Source organism: Barbatula barbatula, assembly GCF_947034865.1.
Source record: "Barbatula barbatula genome assembly, chromosome: 13".
Taxonomy (NCBI): domain Eukaryota; kingdom Metazoa; phylum Chordata; class Actinopteri; order Cypriniformes; family Nemacheilidae; genus Barbatula; species Barbatula barbatula.
In genome coordinates this window covers 15,210,340-15,226,270 of record NC_136776.1, presented here as the reverse complement: position 1 = coordinate 15,226,270, position 15,931 = coordinate 15,210,340, and the positions used below count along the sequence as shown (strand labels likewise).

General features: G+C 38.7%; 1 protein-coding gene across 2 annotated transcripts in view; it reads right to left on the bottom strand.

Moving 5' to 3' along the window:
• add3a (adducin 3 (gamma) a) overlaps positions 1-13,319 on the bottom strand; it is a 65,736-nt gene extending 52,417 nt beyond the window's left edge. Inside the window, exons 1-2 of one of the 2 annotated variants that reach the window (XM_079471574.1) lie at positions 13,199-13,319; positions 212-256 (exon numbers count right to left, since the gene is read on the bottom strand). The gene's annotated coding sequence lies outside the window, so the exon portion shown is untranslated. The remainder of the gene's footprint in view (positions 1-211; positions 257-13,198) is intronic. The other variant, XM_079471571.1, reaches the window with a different exon arrangement.
• Positions 13,320-15,931: the final 2,612 nt, after the last annotated feature.

Genomic DNA, 15,931 nt, shown 5'->3' with positions numbered 1-15,931 from the left:
ATTCATGATAGCATCATGATTGTAAAACTGCTAGATTTCTCCTATTCATCCATAGCAACTCTTCCTAAAGTGTGTTTGTCCAATTCAAAAGCACATACAGATTTAACCAAGGTCGTAACCCGAGGAATGGACTCGATGTGCATTGCATGGAATGTGTCGTGAAGCTGCAGTTCAAGGACTCGCTGTGGGAATGTGCTTCATATAGTCTTACCTGCTGGGAGCCGGAGACCGTGCCGCCTGTTAGTTCCAATGATGCCTAAAATAAACACGAAGATCATCACATTAATTCATTTGATCGTAAACGCTGCCAAACAGCTAAAAGTAAGCAGCTACGAAAATATTTATTTCATCCAGCAGAGGTTTTATGTGAATTTCCTCCACGATAGTGACGCGCAATGTTATTTCTCCCACTGTTTGGAACGTGTTTGCGAATGCCAAACAATTAAAATCACAGACATACGAAAAATAAACAATCTTCTCTGCATTAATCGAACAATTAAGACAAAGTAAAACACTTGAGGTATTGTAAATAAAACGGCTTTGTTTACACAAATTCTTGAGGGAAAAAATGCACTGTGCGTATCGATATTTTATTCATAAACATATTTAGGAAATATCTTCAAGTATATATTTATGTATAGTTAAAATGATATATAAACATTTATTCATTTTATTATTTTTCTGAAATATATACAGTATACTACATCTACATGTACTACACAGCCAGGATGAAATGAGCCTGAATCATTAACAGTGCATGAAAAGGTCACATTCACATCCATCTGTGTGCACATCACGCTCCACATGATATCAGTGTGTATCAGATGACCCGAAACCGCCCATCTACACAGTTAGGTCAAAGGATGCAGATCATATCTAACATGAGGGTGTGACAGAAGATTACAAAGACTGCATGTAAAGCGATTAATATAACACGACCTGGACAACTGCAGGACCAAAAGTTTGTGAAGATATTTTGAGATTTTTTTATACGATGTCATTTAATGTAATTGCAAAAGGTAGGAAACATCCATACACACACCACATGCTGTTTGTTAGAAAAAATCTCAAAGCTGGAACATCGATTCTTTTGTTCTCATTTTTCTGATACATTTCTATATTTCATAAAATGACATAAAAACTGTGGTCCCCCTGGATCCATCTTGGACCCCCCAGTTTGAGAACCACTGCCCTACAGTCGGACATCCCAGGGGACTCTGACTCGCCACATAAGATATCTGCTTTTTCTGGACTAAGGCAGGTTCAAAACAGGTTTCTGTCTCCATTACAGCCAGTGTGTTTTCTTTTTGTCAGCAATGGACCATTAAACCTTGTTTGCCCAACACCGTCAGCAAACACAAGCACAAAGCGTGAGATGACATACAGCAATAATGAATTCCTCTGGTTGTACCGGGTGCCACACACCTGTGATGACAGAGAAGTAAATCGTGTTTGTTTAATTCTTGAATATAGGCAAGGAATCTGTAGCTGCCGGACAATGATGCCTAGAAACAGCAACAGTAAACTCTCTTTGTTTCTGTAATCTGACGTATTAACAACCCAGATAGAGAAATGTGATATTTTCAAAATATTGGAAAATTGGGCGTTGACGGAACAGTCAGGTTTTTGGAATATGGGGGTTGGGCTGAAAGAAGGTATTGTAATGGAAAAAATGACAACGGTAAGAGATCTTTTATTCTGTGTAAGTCAATATTGAGCACCCATTCACGTTAGACCGAGATACTGCGTGTGAGACAAAGAAACATGAAGAAAGATCGAGATTGCAAGGTGCTACATCCATGGTTTGTGTTCAAATACATAATTTTTAGATACTGGATATATTGTTACTGTGAAATAAATGAGGAAAGAATTACGAGACAAAACAATCAAATATACACTTCTGAAGTGTATGACTCATTTTAGAAGCTGTTATGTTAAACTGTTGTTTTAAACTCAGCGTTATGCCAGTAAATTGTCATTTCTGCGTACGAGTAATAATACCGAATGTATAAATGTGTGAAGTACCATCGATGGAAAAAAAATTATTGAATGTGATTTTCGTATTCAGCGTGTTAAACTTCATAAAGAAACAGTCAAATTTGTTATCAGAAGATAATAAGATTAATCAGTTAATAATATTCTTGGAAAAAGTACATCCAAATTGTATTATACCATCCACCCTTAGTTTATTTAATACAAAAAGAGTTAAATTGGTTGTGCTGTGCGATAGCATGCTTAATAATGCCAAATACGAGATACAATTAAAATTGATTTTAGAAAAAGAAATATCGTATTAAAATATATGAAAGAAATTATATATCCAACATATATTTCACATTATTTTAGGAAAAAGAAAGCATCACTACAAGATCTGAAAGTGAACAGCCATGTTTTACTGTTGCATTAAACAAATCTGATATTTTGTAAACAAACTAAAATAAATCAAACAAATTTGCGTCAGAGCACGTACTACACAGATAGATACTACACTATCCGCATCGACCTTAAACTTTGACCATACATAACTTTTTGAAGAACTAAATAGCTAATTTATCGCAAACCATCGCGATATACACATGTGCAATATGTCGATATATTGCACAGCCCTAGCTAACAGCATGACATACATTAAAAATCAGTCAAGTGTACATTAGCCCGATTTCATTCATATGTTTAGAACTTGTCAATCACTACAACAGTCCTGCAGGACTTTATCATTTCTTTGAAGAGATTTCCATTTGTGCATTTGGCAAAACTTCCCAAGAGATTTCCAGGCCACATCTGTTCTGGCAAAGCAACAGCGCTCGCATATTGAGATGGTTTACTGAACGTTCACCCATCCGTTATTTCGTGAAGTATACTTTGCTAGAATTTTCAAGTGAACTTCCTCTCTGCTGTTTGATCATGTCCTTGGGTTCAGGCCAAGTCTGACCACCAAAGACTGTATCAGATGCAAAGCCCCTCTATCTCACAGACTAATGCAATTATGTGTTTTCATTATTCATTAAGTTTGTCCGGTGGCTAAATGCAGTTAATCCAATCCAAAAAAGTAAAAGTGTTTGAGTCAAACACAGCAAAGAGTTTGTGAAGTTGAGGTCCGGAGGAATCCATCCCACTAATGATGCAGTGTTGCGCATAAGCGTCTCACTGCCCGCTAAGGGTTCAGCCTTTTGTTTTTCAACCAAGAAGACGGTCCAGGACCCCAAATCCAGCTGGCCCTTAGAGGCCATGAGAACATCCAAACAGACGCTGAGTGTGTCAGGTTGCGTCAGAAATTGCGCTCAGCACGCTGATGTATGTGGCAGATCATGGAATCGTCTCTTCTGAGGCCACCGGCCGTGTCTAGCACAACATTGGCTAGACATAATGATGTAAGTACTGATGTTATCGAAGTGACCATGAACTCCATCGGTGAATGCAGCTGCCCAGTGAAGGATGGAATTAACTGCGGGTTGTGGAGCCGGAATGCCGCTGTGCAGGAGATGGTTTACCCCAAATGGCCAAAATAATAATCCTTCTTGATTTTCTTCCTCCTTCTTGTTGGTCAAACTGCAAATGGCTTTCGCTTTTCTTCAGGAATAAAGAACACATTTTATAGACAAAGTGCTGCTTTGATTTTTCTGTATACAATCGGAGGGATTTGTGAGCGCCTCTTCTCGTGCTTCATGCAGATGCAAAAGCCTGACAACATATCCAACGTGACACATGCCATAAGGCATACAAATAAGTTTACCGAATCTCATTAAAGTAAAAAAAACCTACGCCTCCTCATGCGAGTACGTGGACATTGCTGTTGTTTTGGTTGTCATCCATGTATATCCGTGTCACAATTTCAAGATATTTTAAATAACCATGATATTAATTACCATGATTATTGACATTATGCTGTATCAACATACAGTATATGGCAATTTTGCACCCGCTTCATATTTTTCCACAATAGTTACAAACAGCCATGTCTAATTGTGGGATCACATCCCTTCTCTGGCTTTAAAAAAATCTATTCTTAAAGCAGCAAAGTCACTGTGTTTTGTGACTGCGTGGCACAGGCCATGTAGCAGATCCATCCGGTGGCTGCCGTCACCATGGAGACCCCACTTTTGACATCACAGGGTCACTGGTCTCCTCCCTGAAAAGAATATTGCAATGACCGTCTCGTGAGATCACACGGGGCGACCCACGAACATTCAACTGATAAAGATTAATTCTACAGAAGAAAGCGACACCATCAACATTGTCTTTCATCACAGCCTGTTGTGTAAGCTTCATGACCCGAGGGACCATCCCTATCCGATCTGTCAAAAAGAACGAGCGCTTCCTGTCCGCTTAATCGAGCAAAGGAAGAGGATACGGATTGCGTTTCCCGTCAGTGCAGTGAATTGTACAAGTGGCTGTGCAGCGCACGTGTGTCATTCAAACACACTCTGACAGAATAAAGCAAGACAAACATATAGGTCTGCAGTGTATTGAGTGTATCTGTTTTTTTGCAACCGCACATCCTCAGTGGAAACTCTGATAGGAGTGTTTTGATAATCCAGAGATCTCCAGTATGCCACAGTGAACAATGTGTGTCTCAATGTTAGAAAAACACTGTTACCACACTTCAACGTCATCCAATAACAGTGTGAATGTGAAAATTTGGTCAATTCTTTTCATCGTTCACTCAAAGAAAATTCTTATAGACTTTACTCACTCTCGTGTCACTCCAAACCTTTATGACTTTCTTTCTTCTGCAGAACACAAAAGAAGATATTTTGAAGGATGCTGATAACCAAACAACATTGGCACCTATTGACTTCCAGTGTATGAACATAGACCCACTGAGACATTACTTAAAACATATTATTTTACTTAAGAGTACATAAATGTGTGAGTAAAAGCTAATATTATGACCGCAAGAACCAATGAGATTAAAAATTGTGATTCAAGGAGCCTGTGTGTGACCAGTGATGTATTATGTTTCAATCCAAACGTGACTAAATATGCTCATTTCCCTTTCAACGCTAGGAAGAGCCAGAACATAAATAAAATACTCTGTTTTAAGTCATATATTCATATAGATTCTTGAGTCAAATGCAAACATGTAGGTAGTGAAGACCTTGAGCGCACACAAAACAGTAGGAGACTGCTCAGAGAAGTATATCAGCTTTACTTACGGGGGGAGACGACATGTTCTGGCTGTCAAAATACCAACGCTGCGATACCATAGCAATCCATGACAGCGAATGATTGATGGTGGTCGGTTCAATAAATGAAAACTTCACAAAGGGATAGTGGCACGACACCAAGAAGCCCTTGGGCTCTGTCGGCCGGCGATGACGCCCTTGCGCGAGAATGAATAAAAGATTAAAGAGAAAGTTCAAGTTTTTCCAAGGTGATAACATGTTAGAAACTCAATGGCTGCGTTTCATATTACAGAAAAGTGTGACTGCAAACATAGCAGCCAAAACATTGTTAACCATCGTGTGGGACGTCTACTGCCATAGACGTCAAAGTTTGATCTCACGCAGACAGAACCTACTGTGCCACATACTTTCAGGGTCATTTTTAGAGTAAACCGAGGCCTTGTCCTTGAGTAAATTGCCACATCAAGCAAGTAGCAAAGTGGTGAGGAACCAGAGTTTAACACGTCAGTCATTATGCAAGAATATTTTCCTCCATTTTCTCTTAATTTCTGTTTATGTCTTGTTTAGCAACACAACAGAACCCTTGGGACAGTGTGACGCAATGCAAGATTGTACCCTCTTAAAACTGGCAAGCAAAAAACAATTGCATTAAAGGGAACATCCCAAGGACCTCAGTTTTTCCCCAGAACCCATATTAAGGTAGTTTTGGATGCTTTCTGACTCCTCCATGGGTGGCAACGCATCCAAATTTCATTGCCACTTCAGTCCTGAGAGCAACACGACGCATGCGTGAGGCGATGATGACAGCATCCAGAGTCAGCATCACAAGCATGAAGCAAGTGCTGCTGACACCGGATGCACCGTCATCGCAACACTTCATGCGTCGTGCGGCTCTCGGTAACGCACAGGAAACTAAAGCTTAAATCAGGAGGTTTTCTTATATAATCGTTACTTTTGTTTGTTTGCACACAAAAAGTATCCTCGTCGTCGCATTATATTTATTCATACTGAACCACTGGAGTAGCAGACTATTTTACGATGTCTTAAAGCACATTAAGCACTTTGAAGTTTGGTTGCGTTGCCATCCACGAAGGAGACAGAAAGCTTCCAGAACTACCTTAATTTGCGTTTCTATCAGGTATTTGAGCATAGCGGCTTGAATCTCTAAGAAATATGATCGGGGCTGTAAAGGTCCAGGATTAGAAGGGAATGCCATGCATTTGGAATGAGAGTGCATGCTCAGAGGTCTTATTTCAACAACCAGTAGTCAACTCGATCCTTCGGTCAATAAAAACATGGACGCATCTCAAAATATCTACCGTACTATGAAGCTATTTTGAAGAGGACAGACTCCCCAAACGCAAGTTGACAAGAGACATCAATGCTAGCTAACCCCAGATAACACAGATACGTCTGTCAGATGTCTGCTTAATGTCTGGCTAGTGTCTTATAATATAACTATTTATATTTTATTCAATTTATGTTAGTATTAATTTGCATTATTATTTATTGTACACTAATTGTATTAAATAAACGATTTGTTGAATGGGTCCTGTACTTTGGTCGCATATAAAAAAACGTATGGTACATTGACATTAAGTTAAGCCAAGTACCAGGCTCTCGAATGTGTAATTGTAGTCCATGAATGCACACATGCGCAGTAAAATCTGTTTACGTTGTTGCTTTGAAACTGTCAAGGTGGACATGGAGACATTTCATATATGTATTGCATATTGAGCAAACAATAAAATAAATATGTCTTGCAGACATTTCCAAGATGCATGTTTCAGGTGTGCATTACCTTTTTTACGTAAACCTTGAAAAGTTCATGAACAGCCAATGCATTTAGTTAGCGTACACTTTCATCTAGTCTTACATGTTTAACCTCACAGGGCACCAACAAGCATCTGATCCATAGTTGACATTCACATAATTGCGAGTAATATTTATTTTTGTACGTGACGCCTGACAGAAAAGAACATCAAAGAAATGTTTGGGTTGGTCATATGAACCCTTCAGATAAACACAAACTAAGTGTTTGTGAGCAAGGTCTAAAGTTTATACTCCAGTCGAAGAACTGAATGCAATTCAAAATTTTCTTGTCTGGTAAATAAAACATTTACAAGTAATTTTGAAAGTAACGTAATGAGGACCTGCAACCTAATACCCCTATTGAAAAAACAGCATATTCTGGTTAGGTATGTTTTGAAGCATGGCAGCTGGTTTGAGCTGGTCATAGTTGGTCATGAGCTGGTTTTAAGCTGGTCATGTGCTGGTCATCATGACCAACTAAAGACCAGCTTAAACCAGCTCAGCTGCCATGCTTCAAACCATACCTAAACCGCATATGCTCGTTCTTTCAAATGGGACATGGTGTACAATGTTTTTTATTTGAAAGAACGGTGTTGATACTGATAAGTTACGCAAGTGGTTCATCTTTAAGCTTTGGCAATAGCAGTGTCTCAAGGGTGCCATAAATCCCCCCAAAATGAGGAACAAAATAGCAAACCATCTTCACATTTATGACAAGACGTATCACCACAAAAAAGTTTGTCACAACTGAGGAGAAAAAAATGGCTAGTAATTCTCATGCCATAACACAAATACACCATAAAAAATGATGTGCTTTGTTACCGACAGGTGTGACAAAATATTTGCTTATTCGGGACATGTTTGTGAAAGCATGCTATTGGGCAGTTGATAACAGGAACTAAAACTAGGGTGTGTCCGCCCGGGCAGATGAGTTATATTTAGGTGATTTTCTTATTGAGCAATCGGTGCTATAGAGCTTATTTCCTTTATGGGCGGTATGCTACACACCACCCTCGAAGTTACGGTCACAGGGTCACACACACATACACATGTGTATACAAACCTATTAAACAAACACAATGATACTATAGTTTGTAACAGTTTTATGTATATAGTGTGTAAACAGTCAGGTTTTATGGTTCTATTCAAGTATATTTACAGCAACATTTATCCTTTTTTGTTTATAGCAAAAGAGGCACAGTGGTAAACATGCTGTTTTGCAATACTTTACATTACACAAAAAAAGCTATAAAAATGACTTCTGGACAAACACACAAAAACAAAACATGCAAGTGACTCCAGGGCAGCTCAACACGTGAAGATGCTCTCATGTACATTCCTGGGAAAGCTGAGCGGTTTTAGCCGAAGGGAGGGGTATACCGTTGCCAGCGTGTTTATATATATCATTATGAACACACATGTGTTCAGGTTTGTGTACGTAATAGTGAGACGGTACAAGTCTCGAACCCTGACTACAGAAATACACATGCAATCATAAGCTTACATGCATAAATCCAGAAATCTTTACGTCGCCTTAAAGTACAGTACACAAAGTTTTAAGGAAAACGTCAACAGAACAGAACTCGAGTAAGTGTTGTAAATTTAATCCAACCCCAAACCACATTCTGTTCCCTTCCTTGGACCACGAACCAACCCCTCCAAACCAATCTTGATTTAAAGTCTGCATCTCAGTATTCGCTGACCGAGACTCTGCATGATTTGCGAATAAAGCCAAATTACCAAGAAGCAAACCCGTTGGAATCTGACATGTTAATTGAAACAATCGCCAACAATATATCAACGACAGACAAGAGTTGTTGGATGCCTTTGTTTTGACTGCAATGCTGCTGAGCTTCTCATATTTGAACATCGGACAAATGGACCCCCTCGGATTTACAGGCATAAAGTGTTGCTTTTGAACAGCAACAAAGGCCCGCGGTCCATTCAAACTGGAATTGATGTACCTTCACTGTTCACAGACCTTCGGCTTCAACATGTTAAAGGGACAGTTCACCCGAAAGTTTAAATTCTGTCGTCATTTCAAACCTGTATGACTTTCTTCAGCAGAACACAAAATATTTTTTGAAGAATGATGTAAACCAGCACCCATTTGCTTGCATTGGTTTTGTGTCCAGAAGTGGATGGGTGCCGGCACTGTCTGCTTGCCAACGGGTCATTTGACTAGAGAAAGCAGCGTGAGTTTTATGTGCGGTTTAAGACACGAAATGTGAATCACCCCTTATAAACAAGGGGCCAGTGGAAAAGTTGAGAATAAAATACTGCTTGCTTCGCCTATGAGTTAGTTTAGTATTTTGGTTCCTTATACAGTCATAACAAATTAATTAATTATACAATTACAGTTAAAACAAATTACTCAAATTATTAAATTTAGTTCCTTATTATTATACATTTTCAAGTACAATAAACTCATCAGGGATGCCAAACTCTTTAAATGCTTAAATAATGACGACATTTTGCTTTCACTGCATTACAGTTCACAGGGTTACCAACCAAATCAACCACCAAATCTCAGCCTGCATTTCAAAGCAGAGCGGGCGACAGGCAAGCCCATCTGGGAGTGATTTTGCTGCTCTCAGATGTGAAATGACAGTGATTGGGCCAATTAAACTCCTGACCTGGAACATTTTTACTAATGCCTTCCCAAAAGAGACACGCCTCCCAGGGAGACCCTCACATCAGCAACTGTCAAACCGCAGACTCGTCTCGACCGGTACCACCCAACACAATGTAAAATTGGTGGTTTACAAAAGTTTTGAGTTGCCACAAAAGTGCCATGTTTAGCAGCGGATACAAAATCTTTCTACTTACAGGAATAGTGCACCCAAAAATGTATATTCTGTCATCGTTTATTAATTCTCATGTGGTTCAAAAACATCACAGCAAGGCACCAAATCGCTCGCAAAAGCCTTCACTTATTCAGATCCCCTGTGGTGGAATGTACTACTAGCCTCCACCCAAACTGGAAACCATCCTTCACAACTTTCAAAAAACTGCTCAAAACATACATGTTACGCATTTATTTGACTAACCACAATCTCTGTCTTGTGTCTAAAAAAATGATGTGTTGTTCATTCTCTCCATGGCGTACTCAAGCTTTAATCCTCCAAGTAGCATGGTCTTGTAAACTAATGGTACTGTTAAGCGTGTTGACAAAAGGTTTATATGCTCTCCTACTTGTAAGTCGCATTGGATAAAAGCGTCTGGCAAATGAACAAATGTCAAAACATTTATATGACTCTTTCTTCTAATGGATATTTTGAGAAATGTCTCAGTGGTTTTGTGTCCATACATTGGAAATCAGTGTTGTTTGGTTACCAACATCCACAGCCCCTGTATGCTCCAAATGCAACATATATTTTCTCCCTACCGAGTCATTTTTTTGTCCTGACAAGCTGTGCCTAACATGTGACAACTCATTCACGCATCAAAGCGGTTGTGATAAGGCCTGATACAAATAATCCTTTAATCATCCTGACACTCTTAATTCTGATTGGCTGTTATTTTTGTTCCTTCAAGTGGCATATCTCTTTCACCGATGACAGCGAAATTACTAGAAGCTGGAAACTTGTCATATCACGCCTGCTTAGAGAGTCCAATAGGACACTGACAGTCACAGGACAATGTCAATGGTGATTCTGAATGGAAAAGACCTCTTAGGCCTATTCAAAGTCTGTGAAACGGGCCTTCATGTCACATCCAAATCGACCCACAGGGTCTGTCCTCCTCTCACTTCCTGTGGTGGGACAGACTTGTGTTTAAGGCTGTGAGAACCATCTCCATGTGGCCTACTTCAAGCCACACACGTATAAAGAGATTATTCTGACCCAGGGCCCACAGAGACATCATCCCCGGCACTTCAGACAACGACGCCATTTTATGCCACTCCAGTTCATCCAGAGATGTCATGACATAACCATATGATCCACTAATGTTCTCTCTGTCATAACTTGCTCTGATCAAAAATATCACTGAACATTAGGTGGATAATATCATTAATAATTTTTATTAATATTTATCATCATTAGGGTTGCAAAATTCGGGGAATGTTCTAGGCTGGAATCTTTCCATGGGAATTAACGGGAAAATATGGGAATGAATGGGAATAAACAAGGAATTTACAAAATTCACAGTTCTACATTTGAATTAGAAGATTACATCCATTCAAATAAGTTTTGATATTTTTAAAATAATTTTTTACAAAACTTTTTACAACTATACAAACCTTCCTTCTTACTTTTCCGTTTCTTGCACCGATAATATGCTCATAATTATTTAGACCTATAAGTAGAGCTGTCAGGTATGATTTTTTAAATTTAGCATATATATAAATATATACATAAATAAACAAATAAAACGACAAAAATACAATACAAATTGATTACAAAATATGGAATAAAATCCTATCTGGTCCACATGAAAACATTAAAAAAGAAAACTAGGAAAAACACGGAAACTACAAATCGGTTGCATGTGGAGCGGCAACAACAAAGAAAGCGAGAGTAACTGGCCAAATAAAAACAATACCACCACCGACACACACACTCCTAAAACAAAAGAAAGTTTCCATGGCCGAATGCCGTCAGCATGTGTTTTCGATAAGCGTTAATGGAGAACCATGAGGTAATAATGAGGTCATGCTTATCCATCCGACAGCTTGAAAAAAAAGCCTGGTGCTTTCCATTCTAACTCAAGCCTGCACATACATATTCTCTCAGAAACTAAGCTTGTCAAGATAAAATTACAGTTTCAATTTGTGTTTATATTACTCACAGGATGGATAGAACATTTCTAACATACCCTGGTTACATAAACCTGAACCTGAAAGTCTGTTCCTGATTCCAGGATGAAGAAAACCAGTGAAAGAGGAGTTTAACCAGCCTTGATCGTCTGCAATATTCATGTGTTCCTTATAAAAAAAAGAGTGTGACGAGAGCCAGAGGTGGACGAAGCCGGTGAGCAGGAAAATGTAGAAATGGAAGGTTTGCATGTCCTAAGGAACATAGTAGAGGCTAAAGCTAGAACAGATAACATTAGGCGTTTATCCAAATCCACATTTTACCAGTATACAGTATGTATCCCCAGGGAATAAAAAAAAAAGACTTTGGTGCTGGTCTGGACGTGCCATTCCAGTTGAGCTACACAAACTTTAATTTAAAACTGACTTTAAAGGTACCGTGTTATTTTTTGGAGGATCTATTGACAGAAATGCTGTATAATATCCATAACTATGTCTTCAGATGTGTATAAAGACCTTACATAATAGAGGGTTATGTTTTTATTACCTTTAATCTTCATACGCCGCGGGACCCCTTGCATGTTTCTACGGTAGCCCTAAACGGACAAACTGCTTTACAGGACGCGTTTTGTAAATACGTTATCTCCTTCAGCAAAGAAGTGACAACGTGACAATTGTTTTGTCCTGTGTAGTGCTTAGAAAGGAAGGGATGGAGAAAGCCATTGGTTGCAATTCGCAACATAACCACTAGTAGCCACGAAGTTTCATTTAAATAGGTATCAATACCCGAATTGTTTTACAAGACAGCTAAATTTGTGCATAAGGATGGTGCATGCTAAAGATATGCCCAAAACAGCAATGTTTTACTTATTAAAAATAAGATATTTAATTAAAAAATATATATAGGCCTACATATATTAATAAATATTACTATGCAACTTTTTATTACACACTTCACTCCTAGATGTAATTCCTCTGACATTAAATGGTTAACCTTGAGTCCATAATACATAAAATACTGACAAATCTGTGAATTCGAATCAATGAAACGCAAAATCAGCACACAAAGGACAGCTTGAAAAAGTCCAAGTGAATTATTGTATATTGACAATGCATCAGTTCGTCATAACCAGTTTAGATATCTTACATTCGCCACAAGTAAAGCCATTCACATACATTCCTGTGATTTATGTACTGCATCAAACCCCACTGCGCTACCATCATAACACACACTGCCGGTATGGAGGTCGCGTGCATACAGCACGTCGTCTATGACAACCGCTAACAACTTCAATGCTGCGGTGGGACATACTGTAACTTTAAAATGCGTCCATTAATACAGCCCGTTAAACGACAATACATCTGGATGATGCATGCGTGAAACAGCACGAGCACGTTTTCTCCAGCATAAATATATGCGTTTGTGTAACACAACACAAACAGTGCACGTGGTTTACAAAACAGACGAGGCCTCACAAAGCAAAGCGCATTAAAAGCCGATTACCTGCAACGCGTTTGTGAAGTTACACCCAATCTGGTACTTTCATTCAATCCTGCGCAAGTTTAGCGCGAAGAGCACGAGCGGTTTTCAAGTACAGTTCACGCAGTTACACTAAACACCGCGCGAGGGCGGTAGCGCAGCGCAGACGTGAAAGCACGTCGATTGACGTCACGAGCAGAACGCAATAGTTTGAAGACGCGCTCATGTTCTATAGATCTGCGTCAGTGAGGCGCTGCTCACTATATGACAGGAAGTGAAGTCTCGCTTGGTTCGTTGTGTTTCAAAGAGGGACACAATTTGTCAGTCACTGAACTCTATCACTTTGCATTTTTAGTTCGTGTCAAATCGTGACTTTTGTGATAAGTTGATATTATTTTTGATCGATTGTTTTATTTAGATGACATATTGTTTGATCTTGAATCTATATTTTGCTTTATTTGAAGAAGATTCAAGAGGCAAGGTTTTTTTACTTTACTTCTTGTATCTTTATTTTTGTTTTAAATATTTTAAATATTTTACAGATAAAATAGCAAAGCAGCTCGTTTATTTATTTAATGCATTACAATATTTGCCCTGTGTACCTGTTCAGCAGATATTCCGTGTACTTGTTGTAAAATAATATGGCTGCAAGTTGCAAATACAGGGGATATAGTATATACATTTGCTGACCATGAACTTCATAAATGTTATTAGTATAAAGCTGTTTGTAAGTGATTACTTTGTACCCGTGATGATCCAATGCTTCCACCTAGAGGCCATTAGCTGTATTACATTGTAGTGGGGAAAAACTGATGGACCGTACAATGTGGTGTGTTAGGTCTTAATTTTAAAAATCTTGGGTTGTGACTGCTTTTTAGCAGGCCATATTTGAAATTCATGTCCCTATTCTCATATGTACGTTGACGGTTAGACGTGTTGTGTTTTATTATTTACTATAACGATTATAACAATGTAAATGTTTACTTTAGAAGCGGTAGTATCTTTTAACATTTCAGAAAACATCCAGTGACGTGTGACAACAAAGTGGGGTATACACATAACACACATGTCTATTTCAATTTTTTTCATCTGCGTAAACATAAATATCGGATCAAGCATTAAGCATATTTATACATTTATACAAACCTCCTAAACAAAAGAAGTAATATATATGACACATCTGTGGCAGTGTTCACCATATGTATAATACCAAGACAATCTTAAAGGGATACTTTACTCAAAAATCTAAATTCTGTCATAATTTACTCACCCCCAGATTGTTTAGCTTAACACACATGAAAGAAATTTGGAAGAATGTCATATCTCACCTATCATTTTCTGCCATAGTTCATAACGTGTAAGATCCACGAGATGGCGCTTCTGCTATATTCATTTGGATTGCTATGTTGTTTACCATGTCATGGTAAATAGCATACCATCACAGCCCAAGCCAATGAGAAACTTTCAGGCTGCATAAATCCCAACAGGCGTTTCTCTCTATGTGCAATAATTATATCTTTATGCACCACAGCCCGACGAGCGTGTGATTTACGCATGTCACTGCATGAATTGATTGACAGCTCCCATTCATGACGGATGACTTCCTACAGATCTTGTATGACTCACCGTATGATATTAATATTCAGACGTCAGCCATAACTGCTCGTGCATCAGCAAGCGTTTCAGCAGTGCGCGTGTTACAGCTTATGAGTCATGACCCTTCAAACCAGTGTGCATGACCCAGCTGAACATATACAAACAACTGGAGAACGAGTTCGCCTCAAAATAAACTAAATATTCACATTCATACTTTTTATGTACTATGATCGGACAGTTCAGGATCAATGAACTGACCTCTTCACTCTTATCGCACAGCCTCCTAATTTTTTGCATAAAAAGTGCATTCACTTCTAATGTTGAAATGTAATATAGCTCTAATGATTTGAACATAAATCCTTTAAGCCACAGAAGGGCACTTGATTCTTGAGTCTTTCGTCACATATTTGAAGAGGTTGCAAGTTATGGCTCTTAGTAGGTTTCACCTACGTTTTGGGTTACCTGGCCTCAGATGGAGTTTCCCCAGAAATGTCCCTCGAAGAGTTTTCAATGTGATATAAAATAATAGCACAGGTACATCTGTAAGATGTCTGCTAAAGATCTGGAGATCTGGAAAACATCTGCTGTGGAAAAACATCTGCTAAACGCTGATGTAGAATGGCTGTTGCACATCCAGACCTAGAGGTCTATATGACATCTGACAGCAGACGTCTCAGAGATGTAGGCCGGATGAGCAAACAGACATCAAAACGATGTCTGCCAGATGTACGCGTGCTATCAGGGATAGTGCAATAATAAGTGGCATGGCGGTGTCTTTGTTTGTTTTGTTCAACAGATGGCGCTGCTCGCAATAGAGCCACCTCAATGTGTTAAAATCCAACATCTACTGTAGCAAAACCAGAATAAACTACTACTGCAATAGCATCACTATCATCATCTTTGAATTAAGTCTTGTTATGGCACATAAACCAAGCAAACCTTTAATGTTTGTATTGCTTGTTACACTATGGACCCGTTTTTACATTAATCTCCTTTGAGCGTTCTGCCCTGTCTAGCTGTTGTAAGTGCTTTACTTTATGCCACAAACTCAAAATTGCTTTATTCAGTCATTGATGAAAAACCAAACTTTGTATACATTATGGCACGGCCTGTTGAAAGATTCATCGCATCCAGAATAAAAGTTGGTGTGTATATAATATA